This window comes from Macaca nemestrina, chromosome 1 (genome assembly GCF_043159975.1).
Source record: "Macaca nemestrina isolate mMacNem1 chromosome 1, mMacNem.hap1, whole genome shotgun sequence".
In the NCBI taxonomy this organism is placed as follows: Eukaryota; Metazoa; Chordata; class Mammalia; order Primates; family Cercopithecidae; genus Macaca; species Macaca nemestrina.
In genome coordinates, this window is record NC_092125.1 from 135794395 (window position 1) to 135821740 (window position 27346).

Sequence of the window (27346 nt, forward strand, 5' to 3'; positions counted from 1 at the left end):
TGCAGGTATTTTAGAAATAGCAAGATAACTAGAATTAGAAGTGAAGCCTAAAGATGTGACTTAATTCCTGCAATCTCATGATAAAACGAGGGTGGATGAGGAATCGCTTCTTAGGGATGAGCAAAGAAAGTGGTTTATTAAGATACAATCAACTCCTGGTGAAGATGCTGTGAACATTGTTGAAATGTTGACTCCAATATTGACTGAGGTTCTACTTTGGGTAAAATGCTATCCAAATAGCATTGCATGCTACACAGAAATCTTTTGTGAAATAAAGAGCCAAGTGATACAGCAAATTTCATTGTCGTCTTGTTTTCAGAAATTGCCAGACACCCTAACCTTCAGCAACCACCATCCTGATCAGTAAGCAGCCAGCAACATCAAGGCCAGACCTTCCACCAGCAGAAAGGTTTTGACTGTCAGAAGGCTCAGATGATCATTAGCAGTTTTTAGCAATAAAGAATGTTTAAATTAAAGAATGTACATTTTTTAGACCTAATGCTATTACATACTTAATAGACTACAGCACAGTGTTTATATTGTATATACTGGGAAACAAAAAATAATTGTGTGATTCACTTTTTTGCAATATCTCCTAGGTGTACCTGTAGTCGACTTTTAAGCAGTTTTTTTTTTAAATATTTTTTGTTGCAATAATGCTACACATGGTATCTATGTGCATATATATTTATATGTTCTATGACTCATTTATGAAATAATCCTAGAACTGGGATTGTAGTTCAAAAGGTACATTTTGTGGTACTTCCTATTGCCTAATTACTTTCAAGTTTTCCAGTGTAAACTCCACTAAGAGTTTACAAAGATTCTTATTTCCTTTTTCTGCTACCAGTGCATAGTTTTATCAATAAATTCTGACTTGATAAGTATAAAATTGGATCATTTTATCTCTGATTACTAATGAGGTAAAAAACATTTTTCATTGCTCTTTTTCATATAAATTTCTATTTTGTGAACTGTTTATTCATATTTTTAACATTTTCTACTAAAGGGGTCATCTTTTTCTCATTGGTTTTGAACACATTTTATAAACACACATATATTTTGCTCTTCCCAGCAGCAGTTATTTTTGGATTTTGATTGATAGTCAAACCCAGAAATGTAGCATCAAGTTTGTCTTTAAGAAGGATCTGAGATGGGTCTGTTACAGCATGTGCAGTATTAGTAAAGTGGAAGTATGTGACTCTGGCACCGCTCTCAGTGTCCCCAAATGATTCTGCACCGTAGACTTCCATGGTCGCTAGGAAAGGGACTGATTGATGTAGTCTGTCAGTTTAGGGAAACCATCAGCTCTGGGATGTATTTACTGTTTGTCACCTTGCTAGCCCATGACTCCGCTCAGGGGTAGGAATCTAGTGTTAATTCTCTGATGTAACTGTATCTCCTTAGTTGTAGATTACTTAATAACCAAACTCAACAATGTATAGGTATCCAGCGACTAGAATGTAAACTCAGCAGGACTCTGATTTATCTTGGATCAGGTATTCACTTTTTGAGTTATTGTTTCAAAGAGGATTAGGCCAAGGAGGATTAGGCCAAAGGTCCAGTTTTTCACATCTCTGAGGCTAGAGTAGGGGTCAGCAAACTAAGGTACACAGGCCAAATTTGGCTTCCAGCCTAGTTTTGTAAATAAAGCCTTACTGGAACATAGCCATACCCATTGGTTTATATTGTCTAAGGTGGATTTTGTGTTACAGTTGCAGAGTAGATATGACAGACAGATCCACAAAGAGTAAGTATTTGCTAAATGGCTCTTTACAAATAAAATTTGCCTACCCCAGGGCTGAGGAAAGGCCACAACTCAGCTGTTAATCCTTTTCTCCCAATATATCAAGAATATTAATCCATACTAGCTCTATTTTGAATTTTTATTTAGTCTATTCATCTTTTACTCATCAATTTGTTCCTTTACTTATGTATTAAGTCATTTATTTATTCATTTATTGTTACTGTTTTTATATTTAAAAGTTTTCCAACATTTAAAGTTGAGGCATGTGTTAACATATGTTTTCTTCTACTTCTTCTGTTTTGTTTATGTTTTTAATGTATCTAGAGTTTATTTTGGTATATAGCAAATCATCATGATTTAACTTTGTTTTTCACTAAATTATTTATCAATTATCCTATGTCAATAGATGAATAACTCATATTTCCCCATTAATTGAATATTATAGCCTAACTATATATCAGATTCAAACATGAATGAATGTCCACAAAAATGATGCCCGCAATCATTGTCCTGCTGTTTTGCTCCATTGGTCTTCCAGTTGCTTCTTGTAACATAACCATACTGTTTAAATTACTGATTTTTATTACATGTGCTAATATATATTATTAACTTTTATTACATTTTCATATATATTATTGACCTGTATTCTTCTTTTTATATTTTCTTAACTTTTCTATCAACTTTTATAGATATAAGATATAATTGTTATAGATAAAAGTTGTAATTATATTTTTGTAATTCCAAAAGTCAATGATAGGAATTTATGTTGGAATTGCATTTTATTAATTATAGAATTCTGAATAAAAGTTAGATAAAACATTTGTTATAATTATAACATATATCTCATTCAGATGAAATAAAATTAGGAAGAATATTCAAAATGCCAAAATTAAATGTCTACATGCTTTTTTCTACATTATATGCCACCACAAGTTTGTTCGTAGATAGTAGTAACATATAGCTCCTGTGTTTATCATTTATTTTTTGTTTCTTTATTAATCTTAAACTGGTACAGAAAAACTAAACTTTAAGTTGTTATTAAATGAATGAATTAATTAATAAGTATATTCAGAATATCAAATATACAATTACTAGGAGTAATATTAATCTGCAAGTCTGTATTAAGTTGATTTAACACCTAAACTCTCTTTTCAAAGGATTTTAAATATTTAAACATTATTAGAGACAGTCCCCAGAAATTTTAAATGTGAAATATGTCTGACAGAACACTTGATCTGTATCTAATTATAAATATATCTTTGGTATGTTTTCATATGTTTAGTTAGAGTGTATAATGGGCTATATTGGCATTTACGTTTCATTGTGTTAATATTTATATTTACATTTAGAATACAAATTAATTGCATTTCTGGGTAAAAAACATTGTTTATCGTTAGAATATTTTATTGTAGACTTTGTGTCATTTTGATTACCTTGCATAAGTATTTAACATCTTTTTTAAATTCAGTAAATGGTTTCATTCTCTTTTGATATATACCCAGAAATACAATTGCTGGATCATATGGTAACCTATTTTTAATTTTTTGAGAAACTTTTATACAGTATTTTCTTTTTTTCTTTTCTTTTTTTTTTTTTTTTTTTTTTTAAAGACAGGTTCTCACTCTGTTGCCCAGGCAGGAGTGCAGTGGCATGATCATGGCTCGCTGCAGCCTCAACTTCCTGGGCTCAAGAGATCCTCCCACCTCAGCCTCCTGAGTAGCTGGGACTACAGGCATGTTCCACCATGCCCAGCTAAGTTTTATATATATATATATATATATATATATATATATATATATATATATATATATATATATATATATATATATATATATATTGTAGAGCTGGGGTTTTTCCATGTTGCCCAGGCTGGTCTCAAACTATTGAGCTCAAGCAATCTACCCACCTCAGCCTCTCAAAGTGTTAGGATTACAAGTGTGAGCCACTGTGCCTGGCTCATACTGTTTTCAATAATAGCTATTCCAGTTTATAGTACTGCCAAAAGTGTATGAGGATTCCCTTTTCTCCATACCTTCACCAATACTTGCTGTCTCTTGACTTTTTGATACTAGCCATCCAAATAGGTGTGGGGTGATATCTCATTGTGGTTTTGATTGCATTCCCCTGGTGACTGGAACTATTGAGCACCTCTTCATATACTTTTTGGCTTTTTGTGCATCTTCTTTAGAAGAATCTCTATTCGTGTCATTTGACCATTTTTAAAGAGATACCTGCACTCCCATGTTGACTGCAGCACTATTCACAATAGCCAAGATAGGAAAACAACTTAAGTGTCCATTGATGAATGAATATAAAAAGAAAATGTGTTATATATACATACATATGGAATATTATTCTGCCATAAAAGAAGGAAATCGTGACATTTGGGGCAACATGGATGAACCTAGAAGACATTATGCTAAATGAAATAAGCCAGATATAGGAAGACAAGTACTGTATTGTATGATCTGACTTACTTGTGGAATTTAAAAGAGTTGAACTTGTAGAAGCAGAGAGTAAAATGGTAGTTGCCAGGAGATGGGGGAAGTGGGTTGGAAATTGGAAAACATTGATTAAAGGGTACACACTTACAATTTTAATATGAATATGTTCCAGGGATCTAATATACAGGATGGTGACAATACTTAATAATGGCATATATTGTATTTTTGAAATTTGTTAAGGGAATAGGTCATAAACATTCTCACCACAAAAAAAACAAAGGCAACTGTGTGAGTTGAAGGCTGTGTCAATTAGGTTGATTATAGTAATCATTTCACAATGTTTGATATATGAAATCATCACATTGCATATCTTAAATATATACAAGTTTTGCCAATTATTCCTCAATAAAGCTGAAAAAATCTATTTTAAAAATTCAGTAAATAATTAGGGGAACATTTGATCCTATATTTTTCTCTCATTATGGCTATTTACGCTAATATAATTTGAGAAAAGTTTATGGTTTTATAATCAAATTCCCAAATCTTGCCCTTAAAGATAGATGTTTACTAAAAATGAGTAGTCACACAAATACAAAGTATCAGTTGGAAGTGAACCTACAGGCTTGCTGGCCACCATCTGCTTATTGTATTCCCCATCTTGCTGTCAATTATTGCCCTGGTTAATATGCATGTAAGTTTTATTTTGGTTGCACAACAGAAATCCAACTGAAAAAAATATAAGAGGATGTCCCTCACATCCCAATGACAGTAAAGCAACTTGCGTAAGGAGGGAAGTGTACTAAAAATTGGAACCGTATATGGACTCTTTCTCAGGTTGTTGCCCCTGAACCTATCAAAAGTGATGTGTATGAGGGAGATGAAGGTGTGGCAGAGGCTGCAACCAGGTGGATGAAGGAAAGAAAAGGCGATTCTCAGAAAAGGAGTGCTGGATAGTTAATCCAGTAGGTGTCTACTACACTATCCTCAAACACTTTAGTTGGACTGGCAATTGCCTCTTTAAATAGCTTTGGATGTTCGAAAGTACAATTGAAATGCTTTTGAGTAGTTTCTAATTATTGTGCCCATTATCCCATCTTAAGGTGATTCAGATACATTTAAACTCCCTCTCTATGACTGTTCTTCAGATAAGTAATAATAGTTTTTTGTATGTCTCTTCTTTTCCTTATCCAAGCTAAATATGCTCGTTTCTTTTAACTGTTTCTCATATGACCTGACTTTAAGTCTCTAAACCTGTCTCTTCTTTTACATTTTCCACTTAAAATGTTCTAGTTTGCCAAAAACTGGAGGCACTAATTTGAGCATCTCTGAAAAAGAGTGGGATGGGATGGGTATGGTGGCTCATGCCTATAATCCCAGCACTTTGGGAGGCCGAGGTGGGCAGATCACTTGAGCCCAGGAGTTCGAGACCAGGGTGGCCAGCATGGTGAAACTCCATCCCTATTAAAAATACAAAAATTAGCTGGGCATGGTGGTGGGCACCTGTAATGCCAGCTACTCAGGAGGCTATGGCAGGAGAATCTCTTGAACCTGGCACGCTGAAGTTGCAGTGAGCCAAGATTGTGCCACTGCACTCTAGCCTGGGCGACAAAGAAAAACTGTCTCAAGAAAGAAAAAAAAAAAAAAGAAAGAAAGTGGGACAATCACATCCCATACTAATTTGCTACAAAAATACTCATTTCTCTCTTGACTGTATTGAAATATAAGCTCCATAGTGTTTTATTAATGTTTTCAGCTGATAAACAGTACTGTCTCTATCTTGTAGTTGTGTGGTTGCAGTTTTAGACCCCAAGTTACATGTTAATTTGTTAAAGTAAGTCCATTGCTCTGGTCCCTCACAGCATATCTTTGGATCTTAATTCTCTGTCCAAGATATTTGGTCTCCCTCCCTCTTTGTTTTTGTTTTTCAGGGTTTTCTTTATTCCCTGTCCTAGGACTCCCATCTTTATTTTTATAATTTCCCTATTGACCCTTTTAAAACACATTGCAAATACAGACAATGCAATATGCAAGTTGGAGGGAAATTTCTTTGATGTCATTATACATACTGGCATCAGTGAAGTAGGCATATAAGGTTCTGGTCTTACATTACATTTTCAGAAAAGATATATGGCCTAGACCTATTCTGCATTGCTGTTCTGCATTCTGCACTCACAATCTCCAGCTCAAATCCTTTCCCTTTACCAGATCAAGCAGTCTGGAGAACTAATTCAGAAACTTTTTTTTTTTTTTTTTTTTGAGATGAAGTCTCACTCTTGTCGCCCAGGCTAGAGTGCAGTGGTGCGATCTCAGCTCACTGCAATCTCCGCCTCCCGGGTTCAAGCTATTCTCCTGCCTCAGCCCCCTGAGTTGCTGAGAATACAGGTGCCCGCCACCACGCCCAGCTAATTTTTGCACTTGATAGGGTTTCTCCATGTTGGCCAGGCTGGTCTCAAACTCCTGACCTCAGATGATCTGACTACCTGGGCCTCCCAAAGTGTTGGGATTATAGGCGTGAGCCACTGCCCCTGACCCTAATTTAGAAACCTTATAATTCTTTTGTAGGTCTAACTGTGTCACTAACATGGGCAGCTTCAGCAAGATAGCATTTGGAAGCCCTCCTAAAGATCAGAGTTCTTCCGGTATCCTCATACAGTTATACTGCGTACAGCTATATACAACCTCTGAAACACCCAGCATCCATTCACCAAAGATAAAGCGTACATCAGTATTATATTGCACATATTACATCCATAGAGAGAGTAAAAATGTTAATGCATGGAAGACCATGAAATCATAATAATCATTTGTATTGTGCCGCACATTATTTTAAGCACTTTAAATATCCCTTATTTTACCTTAGCCAAACTAAATGCAGTTATTTCTTTTACCTTATTTAATGGCTGTGTCAATTAACTTTTGAGATGTTATCTCTGTCTTCATTTTACTAATGAGGAAAGTAAAATAGAAAGAGGCTGATTACTTGTCTGGGTGGGATAGATAGTAAAGAACCAGTATGTGAAACAGCTAATTTGACTTCATTCTTTTTTAAACAATACACCATACTGCCCCATCATATTTAAAAAAAAAAAAAAAAAAAAAAAAAAAAAAAGGGCCGGGCGCGGTGGCTCAAGTCTGTAATCCCAGCACTTTGGGAGGCTGAGATGGGCGGATCACAAGGTCAGGAGATCGAGACCATCCTGGCTAACACCGTGAAACCCCGTCTCTACTAAAAAATACAAAAAACTAGCCGGGCGAGGTGGTGGGTGCCTGTAGTCCCAGCTACTTGGGAGGCTGAGGCAGGAGAATGGCATGAACCCGGGAGGCGGAGCTTGCAGTGAGCTGAGATTCGGCCACTGCACTCCAGCCTGGGCGACAGAGAGAGACTCCGTCTAAAAAAAAAAAAAAAAAAAAAGATTCCAAAAATGCAGGGGGAGCAGATGAAGTTTATGAGAATCAATATCTATCTGTATCTCTTAATCTAGTCCCTCAGTTCATTGGAGCACCTCCTGATTCCTCTCAATAACATCAACACATTTGGTAAATATGATCTCCTTATGTCTGTATTCAAGTCTATTTAGCTATCCATTTGTTATTTGCAAGAACGATGAAAATGACCTGACTGAGGGCTTTTACATAGTAGGAGCACTTTTCCATGTGAATACACAATCATTTAAGTATTTTTCTCTAGCCTGTATCCTCCATGTTATCTAAGTAAATAATCAGATACCTTGCTTGCAATTGTTCAGATACCTGGAATCTTTCACATTTCTCTGTATATTAGATTTGTAGCAATTTAAAAAAAAATAAGATTACTTTGAAATTACTTCCATTACAAAATTGATCCAAGACATCATAACCCAATTATAAGATCATAATATGGTGTTATGGTTAGTATCTACATTCTAAGTTGGGAACCTTTAGTATAGTTTAATTTTATCAGAGAAACAGAAACGTATCAATATGCTAACAAGTGAATTTCAACATACTCTTCTGTATAGCTAATATGAAACAATGATGCTTATACCTATTGTTTTATTTTCACTACCAGAAAAATCAGTAATATTATAATTTTTTTAAAAAAACCAACTACAACCAAAAAGGTTTCTGAGGAAATACTGGCATTTTATTTATTTGTCTTTTTTTTTTTTTTTTTTTTTTTCAATTTTAGCTTCCCTTAGGGCTACTTTAGCTAACAAGTTGGAATTCTGGAAGGCTGCAGTGTATATAAATCACTCATTCTCTAGCCTTTGGTTATCAGAACCATGAGGTTTTATTACATTTAGATTTATCAGATAAAAGGCTTCTGGAGATCTATGATGTTTGTGTAACCCTCACCTAAATTCGAAAATAATTTTATATAGTGCTATCAAACATTACAGCTATTAGTACTACATTTTGTTACTAACGAGCTTGATATATTAAAAGGCTGTTCCTTTATACCATTTTTGCAGAAACAATTCCTGCTGATAAACATTAGTGGTGACTATCTACACAAGGCCATTAGGATCACAGAGCCAGCTCTGATAATTTTGGAGTTTCCTAAAAACTTGTCAAAAGTGCTATCATGTTTTAAATAATGTTTTGAACTCTTTCAAGAAACTATTTTTTTAAATCAGTTATGCATTGGCTAGCTGCTAATTTCTTACTGCTACTTATTATAAATAAGTTCAAGACTTATGCCCTCCTAACCTTAAGAAACTGAATCACCTTCATCCTTAAAACTTAGCAGGAAAATCAAAACGGTGTTTCAGCTCACCCTCTGTAATCCTTCATTCTTAGGACAAGGAGTCTGCAAATGATAGCCCCATGGGTCAAATCCAGCCTCCTGCCTGTTTCTTCTCTCTCTCTCTCTCTCTCTCTCTCTCTCTCTCTCTCTCTCTCTCTCTCTCTCGATGGAGTCTCTCTCTGTCACCCAGGCTGGAGTGCAGTGGTGCTATCTCGGCTCACTGCAAGCTCCGCCTCCCAGGTTCACGCCATTATCCTGCCTCAGCCTCCTGAGTAGCTGGGACTACAGGCGCTCGCCACCACGCCCGGCTAATTTTTTGTATTTTTAGTAGAGACGGGGTTTCACCGTGTTAGCCAGGATGGTCTCAATCTCCTGACCTCGTGATCCGCCCACCTCAGCCTCCTAAGGTGCTGGGATTACAGGCTTGAGCCACCGCGCCCGACCGACTCCTGCCTGTTTCTGTACAGCCTATGAGTTAAGAACGATTTTTACATTTGTAAATTGCCTTAGTCCATTTGGGCTGCTATAACAAAATGTCATAGATGGGTTAGCTAGTAACAACAGATTTATTTCTCACCGTTCTGGAGGTTGAAATGTCTAAGTTTAAGGCACTAGCAGATTTGGTGTCTGGTGAGAGCACACTTTTCGTTTCATAGATGATGCCCTCTACCTGTGTCCTCACATGATGGAAAGGACAATGGGTCTCTCTGGGGATCTCTTCTATAAGGGCACTAATTCCATGCATAAGGACCCCACCCTCATGACCTACTTACCTCTAAAATACCCACCTTCTAAAACTATCACACATGGTAATTCAGTTTTAAAATATGAATTTTGAAGGGACAAAAACATTCAGGCCATAATATAAATGGCTGGAAATAAATTAGAAGATTTGTTACATTTGAAAATAATGTGAAATTAATATAAGTAGCAGTAAGAAAACAACAGCTGATTAATATATACATACATATGGAAGTCAAATTTTAGTGTCCATAAATAATTTTTTATTGGAACACAGACACACTCACTCATTAATCTTGTCTATGACTACCTTCCTGTGACAGTAGCAGAGCTGAATAGTTGTGACAGAGATTATAGTGCCTGTAAACTCTAAAATATTTATTATCTGACTCTTTACCATAGGAGTTTGTCAATCGCTGTTCTGGACAGTCTTCCCTTGTCAGGGCAGATTTTTATGAGGTTGCACTAAACTAAATAGCTTCTTTTCTAGATCTGTTCTGTTCTTTTGCATTCCAGAAAAATCTTGTTCAATGCCCATTGTGGGTCAGATATCCCTAAAGCATTGGGATATGGCAAGAAAGTATGAAAATCTTTATGTTATATTCCTCTTTTGTTCTGATTTCTATTTTGTAAATGTTCCATTGGAGATGCAGGTCAAAAGTTTGCTTTGTTGATGGAGTACATGATCAAATAATTTAAGAGACCATTGACCTGCGTAAATACATCAGAAGCCTGCTTACCTGGCTCAGCAAGGACAAACACTGACAACCTGATAGCAGCGAGAGAAAGTGAAGCATTTATTGCAGGGCGCCAAGCAAGGAACATCAGGCAACTCACACTTAAATGTTGACCTCCCTGATGGCTTACAGATGAGGATTTTTTAAAGTAGGGTAAATTTCAGGAAAGCAGAAGTTACAGGCAAAATAATAATTCAATACATGGAGGTTTCACATTGGTTTTGGCCCAAAAGGGCAGGATATCATGAAGCAGGGGGCTTACAGTTCATAGGTAGATTCAGATATTTTCTGATTTGCAATCAGTTAAGGAAGATGAACTTTGTTTTAAAATTTGTGGTCAGCAAAAAGAATGTTAGCTCTGGCTCTTGGGTTTGATTTTCTCTAGGTACCTCAGAAAGAAATGTAGAACAAAGAACTTTGGTCAAAGTTCAGCCCTCTGTTCTCCCTTATCTGAGGCAGATCCATTTGGTGGAGGTACAGATTTCTGAAAAAACAACTTAGAGACGTATTTTATCTTTGGTTTCTATGGCAGAACCAAACATCCTGTGATTACAGCTTCCTTGGCTATTGTTTTAAGTTACTATTACCTTCTTGCTTTTCAGTTTGCTTATTTACTTCTCAAGGCTAGCTAAGTACCTGGAATTTTTCCTGAAGGATCTCAAGATTTTCCTTTATTTCCAGGCTTGGGCTGCCACCCTTCGCCCCACCAACGGCCCCTAAAGGGAGTTCTTTCTCTATCTCAATAACCTGTTTTCTATAAAATGTTAGTGTTCTTTGGGATATTTATGGGTAATATATGAAAAAAAAAAAACTTTTAGAATCCGAAAGGTTTGAAGGATAATGTGTTATAGAAAATTATGCAGGTAGTTTTAGTACTGGATGTCTGAAGGCCTTTAATATGCTTAGGTACCTTGTGAATCACCAGAAGGAGGTCTCTTTGGTGTTTCCCCAAAATAACGTGGTCACATAACTTCCCATTTAGCCCCCAATATCTCAAAGAACATTTTTGAAAAAGGTTCTCTCATTTCATAGGATGTTTCACAATGTTAAATTGTATTGCATGTGTAAAAGCACAAATGATAATTATAGAGCACTATAAAACTATCAGTTATCATTTGGAGATGCTTTTATCAACCTCGGCACCCAGACAGGCATCTAAGTGACTGACTCCATTGTTACTTAAAATGTATTTGTTGTCATTGTTACTGTTGCTACTTAATTAATTTTGAATATATTCTTGAAGTCAGACTGTGATTACAGCCCAAAAGAAAACTGCCACCATGATAATGTTCCTTATAACCACCTAATGATTTGCAAAGCTACTTCAGCAAGCTAGTGATAGGGCCTCAATCAGTATTTTAACCAAAGTGATAGGAAGATTTTGACTGTAGAACCTTCCACAGGAATCAATTTATTTTTAGGTCAACCAGTAAGAATATTTTATGGATGTGTCCAGATTTTCTATTTGCCAACTTTTTTTGTTGTTATAATTTTGATTATACTGTAAACCAGAGTGTATGTGAGACATGTCTCAATCAATTTATGTATTTATTTAAAAACAGAGTCTCTCCGTGTCACTCAGGCTGGCATGCAGTGGTGCCATCGTAGCTTACTGCAGCTTCTTCCTCCCAGGCTCAAGCCATCCTGCCACCTCAGCCTCCCAAGTAGCTGGGACTGCAGGCATGTATCACCACGCTCAGCTAATTTTTGTAGAGACATGTCTTCCCACGTTGCCCAGGTTGGTCTTGAACTCCTGAGCTCAGTAAATTTAAAAATTTATTTTGGTGAGGTTAAGAGCATGCCCATGACACAGCCTCGGTAGCACTTGACGACTTGTGCCCAAGATAATCAAGCTACAGCTTGGTTTTACACATGTATTAGTCCATTTTTATGCTGCTAATAAAGACATACCTGGGACTGGGCAATTTACAAAAGAAAGAAGTTTAATGGACTTACAGTTCCACATGTCTGGAGAGGCCTCACAATCATAGCAGAAGGCAAGGAGGAGCAAGTCATGTCTTACTTACATGGATGACAGCAGGCAAAGAAAGAGAGAGCTTGTGCAGGAGAACTCCTTTTATAAAACCGTCAGATCTCATGAGATTTATTCACTGTCATGAGAACGCCACAGGAAAGCCTTACCCCCATGATTCAATTACCTCCCACAGGGTCCCTCCCACAGCACATGGGAATTCAAGACGAGATTTGGGTGGAGATAGAGCCAAACCATATCATTCCACCCCTGGCCCCTCCCAAATTTCATGTCCTCACATTTCAAAACCAATCATACCTTCCCAACAGTCCCCCAGAGTCTTAACTCATTTCAGCATTAACTCAAAAGTCCAAAGTCTCATCCAAGACCAGGCAAGTCACTTCCACCTATGAGCCTGTAAAATCAAAAGAAACTTAGTTACTTCCTAGATACAATGGGGGTAGAGGCATTGGGTAAATACAGCCATTCCAAATGGAAGAAATTGGCCAAAACAAAGGAACTACAGACCCCAAGCAAGTCTGAAATCCAGTGGGGCAGTCAAATCTTAAAAAGTTCCAAAATGATCTCCTTTGACTCCACGTCCCACATCCAGGTCATGCTGATGCAAGAGGTGGGCTTTCATGGCCTTTGCCAGTGCCACCCTGTGGCTTTGCAGGGTTAGAGCCCTCCTTCTGGCTGCTTTCACGGTCTGGTGTTGAGTGTCTGCAGCTTTTCCAGGTGCATGGTGCAAGCTGTCAGAGGATCTACCATTCTGGGGTCTGGAGGACGGTGGCCCTCTTCTCACAGCTCCACTAGGCAGTGCCCTAGTAGGGACTCTGTGCTGGGGCTCTGATGCCACATTTCCCTTCTGCACTGCCCCAGTAGAGGTTCTCCATGAGGATCCCACCCCTGCGGCAAACTTTTGCTGCCCTAGGCATCGAAGCATTTCCATATATCCTCTGAAATCTAGGTAAAGTTTCCCAAACCTCTATGTGTGATTTCTGTGCACCTGCAGGCTCAATATTATGTGGAAGCTGCCAAGGCCTGAGGCTTCCACCCTCTGAAGCAACAGCCTGAGCTGTACCTTGGCCCCTTTTAATCATGGCTGGAGTTGCTGGGACACAGGGCACCAAGTCCCTAGACTGCACACAGCAGAGGGACCCTGGGCCTGGCCCATGAAACCATTTTTTCCTCCTAAACCTCTGGGCCTGTGATAGGAGAGGCTGCCACAAAGGTCTCTGGCATGCCCTGGAGACATTTTTTCAATTGTCTTGGGGATTAGCTTTTGACTCCTGGTTACTTATGCAACTTTCTGCAGTCGGCTTGAATTTCTCCTCACAAAATGGGATTTTCTTTTTTATCTCATTGTCAGATTGAAAATTTTCTTTTTTCTTTTCTTTTCTTTTCTTTTTTTTTTTTTGAGGCAGGGTCTTGCTCTGGTGCCCAGGCTGGAGTGCAGTGGTGCAATCTCAGCTCACTGCAACCTCCGCCTGCCAAGTCCAAGTGATTCTCCTGCCTCAGCCTCCTGAGTAGCTGGTATTACAGGTACCTGTCACCCCACCCAGCTGATTTTTATATTTTTAGTAGACACAGGGTGTCACCATGTTGGCCAGACTGGTCTTGAACTCCTGATCTCAAGTGATCTGCTCACCACAGCCTCCCAAAGTGCTGGTGTTACAGGCATGAGCCACCATGCTCAGCTAGGTTGTAAATTTTCTAAGCTTTTAAGCTCTGTTTTTCTTTTAAAATTGAATGCCTTTAACGACTCCCAAGTTACCTCTTTAATGCTTTGCTGCTTAGAAATTTCTTCTGCCAGATACCCTAAATCATCTCTCCCAAGTTCATAGTGCCACAGATCTCTAGGGCAGGGGCAAAATCCTGCCAGTCTCTTTGCTAAAACAACAAAAGTTACCTTTCCTCTAGTTTCCAACAACTTCCTCATCTCCATCTGAGACCATCTCAGCCTGAATTTCATTGCCCATATCATTATCAACATTTTTGTCAAAGCTATTCAACAAGTCACTAGGGAGTTCCAAACTTTCCAATATTTTCCTTTTTCTGAGCCCTCCAAACTGTTCCAGCCTCTGCCTGCTATCCAGTTCCATAGTCACTTCCACATTTTTGGGTGTCTTTTCATGTGCACCCCACTCTACTGGTACCAATTTACTATATTAGTCCGTTTCATGCTGCTAATAAAGACACACCCAAGACTTGGCATTTTACAAAATAAAGAGGTTTAATGGACTTTACAGTTACACGTGGCTGGGGAGGCTTCACAATCATAGGAGAAGGCAAGGAGGACAAAGTCACATCTTACATGGATGGCAGCAGGCAAAGAGAGAGAGCTTGTGTAGGGGAACTCCTCTTTATAAAACCATCAGATCTCCTGAGACTTATTCAGTATCACGAGAGCATCACGGGAAAACTTGCTCTATGATTCAGTTATCTCCCACCAAGTCCCTCCCACAACATGTGAGAATTCAAGAGGAGATTTGGGTGGGGACACAGCCAAATTACATCAACACATTTTAGGGAGACATAAGATATCAATCAATACACATAAGATGTATATTGATTTGGTCCAGAAAGGCAGGACAACTTGAAGTGGGGGAGGGTTCCAAGTCATAGATTCAGAGATTTTCCAATTGGAAGTTGGTTGAAAGAGTTTAGCTGAAGACTTGGAATCAATAGAAGGGAGTTTCTTGGCTAAGATAAGGGGTTATGGAGACCAAGATTCTTATTATGCAGATGAAACCTCCAGGTAGCAGGCTACAGAGAGAATAGATTGTAAATGTTTCTTATCAGACTTAAAAATGTGCCAAACTCTTAGTTAATTCTCTCCTAGATCAGGGAAAAAACATGGAAAAGGAAGGGGGTTCTCCACAGAAAGTAGATTTTCCCCACAAGAGACAGCTTTGCAGGACCATTTCAAAATATGTTAAAGAAATATAGTTTAGGGTAAAATGCTTCAATTTCTTTCAGAGCCTGTCATGTGATGCTATACTAGAGTGAGGCTGGAATTTGGTGTCTTATTGCACAAAAAGTTTGTTTCATCAGTCTTAAGATCTCTGTTTTAATGTTAATAGTGGACAGTTATGCCTGAGTTTCAAAAGGAAGAGAATAGAATGAGGCATGTCCAGCCCCACCTTCCCATCATGGCCTGAACTAGTTTTTCAGGTTAACTTTGTAATGCCCTTGACTGAGAGGAGGGGTTCTATTCATATGATTGGGAGGCTTAGAATTTTATTTTTAGTTTACAACACCTTTTACAGAAAGAGAAGCTACTCTGATTAAAATAATTTGCTAAATAATTTAAATGATGAAATTCTACATATCATATTGTCTTCTGAAGGATGAACTGAGAAGTGTGTTATCTTAGAATTCTGGGTTTGAACTAACTAACAAATCTATTTGCTCAGGTCCCTCCTCCATGAATCAAATTTATTCATTTTTTTTTTCTATAGTAATGCCTGAAAAGTAATGCTGATAATTAGAGTACTATTGTGAATAACACATTGTGAAATTCAGAATTCTCAGGGTTTCTTTGTTTGCTTGGTTAATTATTTTTGTTTGGTTTTGATTTTAACTTATGAAACCTTTCCCTGTGAGGGCCATATGGATCACCTTTCAGGTATAACATGATTGTCTCCTATAAAACTAAAAAGAAAAAAAAAAAAAAGAAAACTCAAAAAAAATTGAGAGGACACAGACAGGAAGTTTTTCAAATGTCCTTCAGTTTACTTGTTTTCAGTTCCTCAAAAGAGACTGATGCAAAGCAGTTTGGAGTTTAGAATAGCTTTGAAAGCATTTATTGTTCCAAGGCTAATTTTAACCTTGTGATAAAGATTGCTTTTTGTATTCAGTTGAATGTGAGATCCAGTAATTGTTTGTCAAGGCTAAGTGCTGTAGGACATAATACATTTTTTAATGGTGTTTTGTAATTATAATACAAGCATCTTTATGGCCTAATATATGAAAGAATGCTATTGAGTAGAATGATGAGAAAACAGAGTTCAAATTTTATTATTTTAATTATTATATCTCATAGCTGCTTAACTTATATTTAGGGTAGTTTGACTTTGTATATATGCTCAAATGAATGATTTTTCGTTAGCTGAATAGTTTCATAGATTCTTGGCAGAAACAAACTTTTTATTCTCCTCATTTTTTTCTTTCCATTTTAGACAGTAGGATATTGGTGAGGAAGGTTCCCTAAGGTAGCCAAAACAGAGGTGTGTGTTGCCTGAATTGACTTTAATAGGAATTTGAAATTACCTCTATAGGGAAGTTTTAAGCTTTCCCTGTTTTCCAAAATTTCTATGATTGGAATCTCTAGAATAAAGTTGAAAGTAGACAGATTTAACAGGAGAAAGGGCATACAAATTTATCACCTTCATATACACGGAAGTCCCACAAAATATGAGACTCTAAAGGAAGGCCAAATTGTGGAAGCCTAAATAACATTTTGAGCTACAGAATGAAGTAGGGGATTGGGGCTTCTGAGGGGAGGTGGCAGCACAAGCAATAGAAGGGTGAAAGGAGAAAACGAACTGCAAACAAAGGTTGTCTTTATGCAGATAAATTCTCCTGGGTAGTAGCCTTAAGAGTAGGTGAAAAGCCTAAGTGTGATCTTTTTTTTTTTTTTTTTTTTTTTTTTTTTTTTTTTTTTTTGAGATGGAGTTTCATTTTTGTTGCCTAGCCTGGAGTGCAATGGTGTGATCTCAGCTCACCGCAACCTCCACCTCCTGGGTTCAGGAGAGGCGATTCTCCTGCCTCAACCTCCCGAGTAGCCGGGATTACCCGGCTGATTTTGTATTTTAGTAGAGATGAGGTTTCTCCATGTTGGTCAGGCTGGTCTCCAACTCCCGAACTCCGGTGATCCGCTTGCCTTGGCCTCCCAAAGTGCTGGGATTACAGGCATGAGCCACCGTGTCTCTTCTTTTGCAAAGAGTTAGTCTTCGCTGGTTATGTAGATTCCAGGCAAGGACTTCATGACAATGACATTTCTTCAGGAAGGATTTCCTTTAGTCAGATAAAAGAAACTTCTGAGAAAGCCTCCCCTGCACTTCAGGAGAGAAAGGATCAAGAGATGAGGGCTTGGGAGAAGGCCAGGGAGACCTTGGTTCTGAGGCTGTTACTTTAGTTCAAAGTACTCAGCGTATCAATGCACCATACTTTGGGGTATCGTTTTTGAGCCCCAATGCCTCTAAATCATAAATTTGTGCCAAGGGTTTCAGATAGCAGTATCTCCAATCTGAGATGTTTCCAGGTTGTATGTTTTGTATTTGTATAGATAAACGACATTGAAATCCTCATCAGTGGTAGATTAGGGATCCACCAAGGGATCTGTAATCCCAAAGGATCATGTCATACAAGCTCATCATTTTGTTAGAGGAATGCCTGGAATCAATATTCTTTCTAAAACATCATTCAGAACCATATGTCAACAGAGGCAGTCATATTGAGGCAAAACATACAATCTTAGAGTCATCAAATACTGTTAGCTTCAGATTTGTACCTGTTTTTTTTTTTTTTTGCTAATAACTTTGTTTTCATTTTTTACTATCAAAATTGCATACCTACAAAAACTATATAGTTTAAAATATAATAAAAATGAATACCTTTTTCTCATTTCACAGAATAAGAGAACATAAGATATTCCTGTGCCTTTGATTCTATGTGTACCTCCTCAATTATATTCCTTTCGCCTCCCTTCAAAGGTGACTATTTTAGATTTTATGATAATCATCTTGCTTTTGCATATGTTTTACACATAATGTATTTCTAAACAGTGTACTGTTTAGTTTTGTTTTTTTTTTGCTTCATATAAACATAATCACATATTTATATTTTTACACAGCTTGCTTTTTTCTTGTTATTATTCATTATTTTGTTTTTTCATATCAATCCTAGTTGCAGAATTAGCATCAGTCATTAATTTTCTCTACCATATACTATTTGCTCACCATTCCTTTTGTCGGAAGTGTCTTTATTTTATCTTTATCCTTGAGTTATAAGTCTACTAGGTATACAATTCTCAATTAGCATTTCTTATTCATATGAAATATTCTCCTCTCTTCTGGCTTTCATTGGTACTGCCAAGAAGTGAGCTTTCAATCTGCTTTTTATTTTTGGAGTAGTCTTTTTTACCTCTGGTTATTTTTTAATTCTTCCCTTTCTTATTGTTGCTTTATATACTACAAAGTATCTAGATATCAATTCTTTTAAAAACTTACTTTCTTTAGTTTGTTGGTGTCTGGAATCTGAGAATTGGTAGCCTTCATCAATTCTATTAAACCTCTGACAATATCTTTGGAAATAGTGCCCCTCCCAGTTCTCTCCATTTGCTTCTTGTGAACTACAATTTGATTTTTCCTTTACCTTGTTAATCTATTCTCCATGTCTCTTAATCTCTTGATCATGTTTTACATCATATTTGTTTGTGCTTTCAGGTAAACTTGCCCAGATATATCATCATGTCATCCCCAAACTATTAGGTTTTAATTTTCCATATTTTTTTATTTCTAGAAATTCTATTTGGTCATATGTTACATCTTCATGATAAACTTTGAGTTTCTCATTATTTATACATTCAAGTCTCTCTTGTATTTTTAAGCATATTAAAATTTTTATATTCTATATCTGATAATCCCATTATATACATTTTTTGGTAGATCTGATTTTGTAGCTTTCTCTTTGCACTGGCTCCCATCTATGATATCTTTTTTCTCATGTCATTAGTGGTTTCATTCTCTTGTGGGCTCACATTCCTTGAAAATGTATTTATGGGAATTTAGAAATATTTGAGGTAAAGTAAATTCTTCCAGAGAGGAAATTCTTTTACTAGTTATCTAAGGACACCATGACTAGGAACCACTTTTAAACCAAATTTTTAACCTCGCAGTTTAAATTTTGGCACTCACACAGGTTTAGATTCTTAGAAGAGACTTATTTATCTCCTTGATTACTAAAGCTGAAGCTAGCACATGCCCCGCCATTGCTCTCTAGTTATTTTCTAGTGAGAGCATCATTCTTTCTTGGTCCTATATTTATGTGGAGATTTCTATTCTACCTCACAACGTGCTCAGTCCTAGACTTCGTCTGCTATCTCAGTCTGTAACTCAGTTTCTAGGCCACCAGGGATGGGCAAAAACCTTGAGGGTAAACACCACCCAATAGTTAGTTAGCCCTTGTGAATCTCTGCTTTATGCTTATTTCTGATCTCTCAGAAATTTCCTTGTTTTGATACCAGTACAGCTGTGCATCTTTTAGAAAAAAAAAAAAAATCCTATCCAGTAGGTTTATATGTGTTATATTGCAAGGGATTTCTCTCAGTATCTTGTTAGCCATGTTGTAGAAATGGAAAACTCCTCTCTCGACTCTTTTAGACACTGCTTTCAATAGTAGTCATTTCATTTGCCGTCGATGGTAGAATAGAGCCAGAGATTTACACAAGTTTTTTTAAAAGTAAAGATTTTAAAAAGTATTTATCACTTCCAGTGAAAATTCTGTTCTAATACTTGAAGATAATTAATAATTGTTAAAACTGACTCATGCTTACACCTTCACAGCTGCTATTCTGGGCCTTAAAAGATTTCTTCAAAGCATATCACATGATCACCTTATAAGCAGGCCAGCAGAAATTTCTAAGTTAATTACAGTTTGGCAGAGTGTATCCAAAACCTCTTATCTGAACAGTGAACCCAATAATTTAATCATTGTCTGTCTGTTGATTAATCACGTTCTAATCCATCTGATATCAGCACTAAAAAAGCCCTTCATCTGTTTCTTGTAAAACTTATCTCTGTGAATGCACAGCTGCTGTGAGCTATTGGTATTAATAACTTGAATAGGAGACAGAACACAATGGATTCTCAAAGCCTGCAGAAAAAGTTTGAACTCCTTAAAACAGTCATTCAAGACTCTGCAATCTGACCCAACTCTGTTTAATCCTCCCATCCTCATTTCCGGTTTATTTCCCAGCTTTAGCCGTGAACTAGTTAAAATCAGTCACCTGAACTCTCACAACTTTTGTTTTGACTGTTTCTGAAGCTAGTGAGTTGGTGAATGAATAAACATTTATTTATCAAATACCACATGCCAGTCATGTGCTGTATTGCTTCATTTAATATCCTACATCTTCTCTGTGACAGAGTGATGGTTATCCGGATCGGCAGATGAGAAGGTCAAAAAACAAAACAAACCGCTTTTAGTATCTAGTTTACAAAATCATAAGTTCTTTGAAAAAGGGCAAGAGGAAAAACAAAAGGCTACATGATTATATGAGCCAGTATTTTTATCAGTCAGACATGAATAAAATTCAGAAAATTAATCTCCATATTTCTACAGTATAAGACACCACATGCTTTATATATGTGACACACTATCCAAGAGTGAGGAACATTTGGTGTTGGGTGAGCACTGGAGAAAATGTGAGTAAAACTCCTTCCTTGACATATAGCAGACATTCAGTCTAGTCAGTTTTCATTTATTATTCCCCTCTTTTAAGCCTAATAAGGTCATACATGTTTTCTTATTCATTTTAGAACAATGTGCTCTTCTTTGTTCCTCCTTTCCTACTTCTTCCACTGTCCTCCCCTCTTACGTAGAATATCTATTCATTCCGTCGGTTCAGCCTAGGCCAAGGCTGAGATTAAGTACACCACACCATGCTATTTTGTGTTGCCGTCTTCAACACACTAACACATGATAATGAGAGATTCCCAGTGTAGTCTAAAACATTGGAGAATGTCAAAGCATTCTTAGAATTTTGATCTTGCAAGGTTTTGGGCCACAGGAATAGGAAATGGATCATCATGTTTGATTCAAGACTATGGAGAGTTTTTATTTCACTAAATGATAATTATTTTGCCTGTCTGACCACCATTTTCCTAGATAATTATCCTTTGTCAGTGTCTGTATATTTTCTTCTAAACTTTCTAAGGTGAATTTAAATCTACTGGTCCTGGTGTCACGGATTCCTGTAATACTAGTTGCCCAGCTCTCAGTTACCCCATCATTGTTTACCTGAGCATCTGTGTGAATCCTAATTAAATTTATCCTGCCAGACATAGTTCATTAAACAAGGGATGACTAACTAATGCAACTTAAGCCCATTAGGGCCCTGTCACCAGGGGTTAAAATCTGGCCTAAGAGATTACAAGTTTGGAGGAGTGTCTTTCCCTACAACTTGTGAACTTGGGACTTGTCAGAGAGTTATATTCTATCCTATGAACTGAGACAGAGGAAGCTCTCTGTAGAGAGACAGAAAGAAAAGTGAAGAAATCAGCCAACAGAAGCAGAGAGGAGACAAAGAATCATTCCTAGCTGAAGTATAGTTGCATATTTGTGTATGTTATGTGAAATTCTCCTTTTCCTTAAAATAAATAGACCACACCCCACTTTTTAAAAATTTAACTTATTCAAGTTGATTTGTTTTTCTTGCAACTGAAATAAGTTCTAATTATTATTATGTATATTAAATGTTAAGAAGTCACTAACAACATTATTATTATCCGTATCACATAAGCACACCTGAGTTCTAGTCTCATCTCTAATGCTTACTAGATATACAACCATGGATAGGTCGTGATAATTTCAGAAGAGTGATATATGTGAAAGATTTGTGCCATACATGTCTAAAATACTATTATTTCTACAATGTCAGTGCTACAACTTCTCTGATAATTTATCTTTTATTTCTAGGATAATAGTGCTATTTTTGCTTATTGTGTTTTCCATGTAGATAGGTCTGAAGTTCCTGATAACAAAAGGGCAAATTCTGTCACTAATTCAGATATTGAGTACTATCTTTATATAAGATATTACAAGAGAAAAAAAATGATTTATTGAGAACAAATACTCATCTTGCTCACTTTGTCCCTCCGAGAAAACCAAGTAGAGATTATTCTGACCATTATAAAATTTATTTTGGGGAGGAATCAAATATTAATATACATAGTTCATGAAGAAAATAAAATGTTAGCGAGTTCTTTCATAGTAGCGCAATTGTTCTAGAAACTGGGCCACTCTTGAATTTTATTTCACTTTTTGCTATTCCCAGGGTAGCAGTATGTTAGATTTATAATGATGGAATCTGACTCGGTAACAAGATATTTGTTGTTAGACTTGTTTGCAGAGTGGTTTTCCTCTTTTGTGGAATAGTGTATGGTTATGTTGTACTTATCTCAGTAGGATTTTATGAGGAAAGTGATATATTTTAGAAAACAGTTTGTCAGGAAGTACATTTAATTTTTTAACTCCTAATTTATAAAACCAAATAATTAAAATATTTTTGACAAAATATTTGCAGCAGAATCTTGGAAGTTAAGGAAACAAAACAAATGTTTCTTCGATTTCAGTTACAGGTTTTCAGGTAAACTGATAAAACTTTATCAACAACTCGTAGCAGTATACACTATACTGCCACATAACTCATTGAACAGATTTCTCATTCTACCACACTTCTGCAGTTCAAGAGTAAAGTTTCTTTATAATTATATATCACTAGTAGTTTCAGAAAGGCCTCCTTGCTCTACCATTTCCTATTTCTCCTCCAGCATCTACCTACTCCAAGAAGTAACTTCTATCATGAATTATTTTTAGTTGTTACCTTACTTATATTTATAGTTTTATCCTATCAGTATGTTTCACTAAACAATATATTGCTTTGTGTTGTGTGTCATATTCTACATATTTTTCTAGAACGTGCCCTTTTCATTCAACAAGATGTTTATAAAATTAATCCACTGTGGTATATGTAGCTATGATTCACTTTGCAAATTTTATTTCCTGTTTTCATCCAACTTTGCTTGACCCCGTTCTTTTTCTAGCCTCTTATTCAGATATTTCTGCAAAGTTTTCTTTTTCTGTTAGTTGTGGCAATTGTGACTGTTTTAATTCAGTAGTAACCATGGAAACATCATAAGTTTTTACATAAGAGAGGTCAAGTAAATGAACCTAAACAAATATGATTAGTCAGTTTACCATTTAAATCTCTTTTCTGATAGAGAAAAAATCACTATCATCACTTCAAATGTTAAAAGGTCACCAATACTTGATGTTATAATGGTAGTTATAATATTACATAAAGCTAAGATATTACCTAACACTTCCTTTTCTATAAACATCTGTTTTTTAAAATATCTGAATATTGTTAATGCACTGAAGATTAGAGCTATGGCAGTTTGTCTTTTTTATTATAGAGAATGAACTCTTATCTACTCTAACTATTCTTGAATATGTTTATGTTGTTGTATTAACTCCCTTAAGCAATGCTAATAAGACTTAGCCATTAAATATTTAAGCAAAATATTCTCTTATGAAATCACACTCTAATTCTAGTCTTCCCAGGTCAAAAGCTTTAGTAAGTTATTGTCCAATTATTGAAACTCTAACTCTAGTTATATAACCAAAGATAGTTGGTTATATCTGTGTTTTCATTCATCTTTCACTTAATTTAAAAATTCTAAAAGTCTCAAGTCAGTGGAGAAGGTTTTTGGCAAAACAGTGGCAAACATGACTGAATTTGGGAAAGAAAACCTAGAATAAAATTTATATTACCCATTTATTACTGGATGAATACACTGGAATTTTGCCACTTTAGTTGAATTTGGAAAATGTTGAATTTCTATCATGTTAACAAATGCCTTACAGATAGTTAACACGTTCTACAACAGTAGGCATCTGTAATTTGAGAAGTTATAAAGGGCCTTTTACGTTTGGTTGAATTAAGGAATGAGAAAATTGACCTGTTTAAATAAACATTCTCTATTATAAATCAACACAAATGATTAAGCATTCTCTATTATAAAGTAGATAAATTTTCCTTTGATTTGGTTTGTACTTCCTATTCATTATCTTGATTAAGGAGATCATTGATAACTCTCCTATGCTATATTTACAGTTTAACACCACATCATAGAAGAGAAAAATAAACCAGCTCTAACATTAATAAGAAACTTGCTCATAATACACAAAGAAAAATTTCTTAAAGGTAGAATTGTAGGTTTTGAGTTATTACTGAGGGGGGAAATGCTTAAGAAAGAAGCATTTTCTTGACAGTCCTCCAATTAAATATTGTCAGCTTATAGATCCTTTTGGCTAATGTGAGATGTTGGCCTTGTGGTTATTAGTAGGGTTACTGTAAATAGCATATAGCATATATCTTAGAATTTCTGAACCGTAAGGTTTTTTTCCTTATTAGTTATAGGTGAAATTTCCATTCTGTGTCTTTTATATTCTATGATATTTTAAAAATTCCTACGTATACTGTTAAGATGTGTTCTTAGCATACAGGACAAACATAAAAGACAACTGTAGTTGGACAGGCTCATTAGCTAGGAAATACCCTAGGTGGTCATGGATCAGGTTAAGAATTCACATCCACATGAACCAAAAAAGCCTGGGAGTTGGATTGTATCTGAATGGGGGCATTCTATTTAAATCCTAGAGATCAGCGATACCCAGCAGTTAAGGACTATCAATCAGGAAGGTCTTAGAAGCTGCAGTGTGATGAAGTTCAAGCATGCTTTCTGTCAGCCAGTCGTCACAGTAGGCTGTGTGAGAAGGCCTATAGCAGTGGGTGGTTTGTATCACAGCACTTGGTTCAGGGATCTAGCCGTGGGAGGGGGTGTTCTGAGTTGTAGAAAAAGGGGTCCCTGAAGGATCAGAAGAAGCAAGCAAGAACCCCAATTCTAGAGAAATGGACTAGCAGGAAAAGATCTAAGCATAGTAATAAATCCTGAACTTTGAATAAAAGCCTATTTTTGCTATAAAGACATACCTGAGCCTGGGAAATTCATGAAAAAAAATAAGTTTAATTGGCATATGGTTCTGCAGTCTCTAAAGGAAGCACAGCAGCATCTGCTAATGTGGAGGCCTCAGGAAGCTTCCAATCAAGGCAGAAGGTGAAGGTGAAGGGGGAGCAGTCAGATCATATGATAAATCAGGAGCAAGAGAAAGAGGGGAGAGGTGCTACACACTTTTAAAGGGCCGGGTCTTACAAGAACTCACTCATTTTCATGAGGACAGTACCAAGAGGATGACTCTAAACTATTTATGAGAAATTCTCCCCCATGATGCAATCAATCACCTCCACCAAGCCCCTCCTCCAACACTGAGGATTACATTTCAACATGAGATTTCAGTGGGCTACACATCCAAACTATATCAAAGCCCAAACTCTGGTCTGTTCAGCAGCAGAATGCAGCCAGCAATAAGTATCTTTGGTTCTCATACCTCAGGACAAGACTGATTCTAGTGCCTATGGTTTTAGTCTAGACTCATTCAAGATACAATACTTTAGCACCACTAAAGGCCAGGCTGGAAGCTGGGCATATAATAGTAAACAAAATATAGTTTCTTTCTTTACAAGTCTTATGCTGTAGTGGAAGGTACAGTCAGGAATATAGACAATCACAATAAGCGGTAGTAAGAGTGCCAGTTGGGGAAGGTATATATTGTTATGGTGGCATGAGTCAGAGCATGTTACTAAGACTCAATGGAGTTGGACAGAAAAGAAAAACTTCTCAAAGGAACTGAAGTCTAAGTGAAGACGTGGAGAAGGGGCAGGAGTAGGGATGCTGCTAACATGAGTCAGTTTTGTTGAATAAGCAGGAAGCACCTGCTTCCAGACCAATAAATTAAAAAATGGTCATCAAAACCAGATGCCCCATTATTTGCCCACCAACACAGTACCAGGGCACTTGACTTGGTGAACTAAATACAGATTTCACTCCTCCTTGGCTAAGAAATCCTGTGTAGAGAACAACTTGTGGCCTAGGTTGGACTTACTTAGGTGAAGAGTGTTTAGAGTAGGGAGTAAAGCAGAGGAGGAAAGGAGGATCTCAAGGCTTAAAGGGTATGGCTCTTGAAAATTGGAACATAGAAGAAAACCAGCCTCATCTGAGTGAAACATTTCAAGAATTGTCTTCTCAGACCATGAAAACACCACTGGATGAGCTTCACAGAGCCACCTGTAGGGAGGCAGAACATTAAGCATTTGCCAAGATGGAAATTGATGCACTAGGCTTGAGCTTCCTGAAGTAACTCTATTTGTCATTTTACCCATTAAGATTGTGAAACATGGTTTCACAATAGCAAATCAAAGCAAACTGGAGATGTTGCACACAATTACAATAGAAATGGAATGACTTAATTAGTAAAAAATTAACTGGCATGATTCCTATAAGTTAAAATGTACATATTTAAGGAGGCTTATTGTAACATTTATACCATTTATTTTACAATATACTAATTCGAATGTAAAAGTGAATGTAAATTACCAGAAATTAACATGCAATGTGAAGAAAAGTCCTTTTATCCTCTGCAACTGTAGCATTTGGCAGATTCAGGAATAAATAATCTTTTGTGGCAAGGGTATGCCTTATCAAACATATGCAGATCAGCACTAATTAATGCTAATTAAGGTTTCCTGTCTATCTAGTTGGAAAAACCTCCAAATGTTATGAAATCCAGTTAGTATGCCTATTACGCTAATTGTTTTATATGGGGTGGTTCTTAATTAAAATATGTAAATTGACCTTAATTGCTATATACTAATGGGGGTTCATGTTATCTTACTAAAAGTGACAAGATGGTGAGGAGGGGTACTTAAATGACTAATTCTGATAAATCCTTAACTAAATGACCTTTACTCAAAATTAATTTTAATTGGAAGTTGGCAAAAGAAACATTTTCCTTCTTTGTTTCTTTTTAGTTTTAAGTAATGGAAGAATGTTATTCTTCTTTGTTAATACAGCTTTAAAAGCAGTTGTGGATTGTTAATTACACTTAACAAGCAAGTTAATTTTACTGTTTACTGTTTATAGGTATCAGGAAGTTATTGATATACTCATTTCAGTCTTGGAGAAAGTGACTTTCTTCTCATTGAATGTGAATATATAGTTATAATCCTATAAGTAATTTGACCTAGCCAGTTTGTTAAACTATGTGTTAATGGTTGATGAGCCAGTAATA

General features: G+C 36.5%; 1 protein-coding gene across 6 annotated transcripts in view; it reads left to right on the forward strand.

Moving 5' to 3' along the window:
- LOC105485445 (dihydropyrimidine dehydrogenase) overlaps nt 1–27346 on the forward strand; it is an 875814-nt gene that overhangs the window by 467096 nt on the left and 381372 nt on the right. The window lies entirely within an intron of this gene.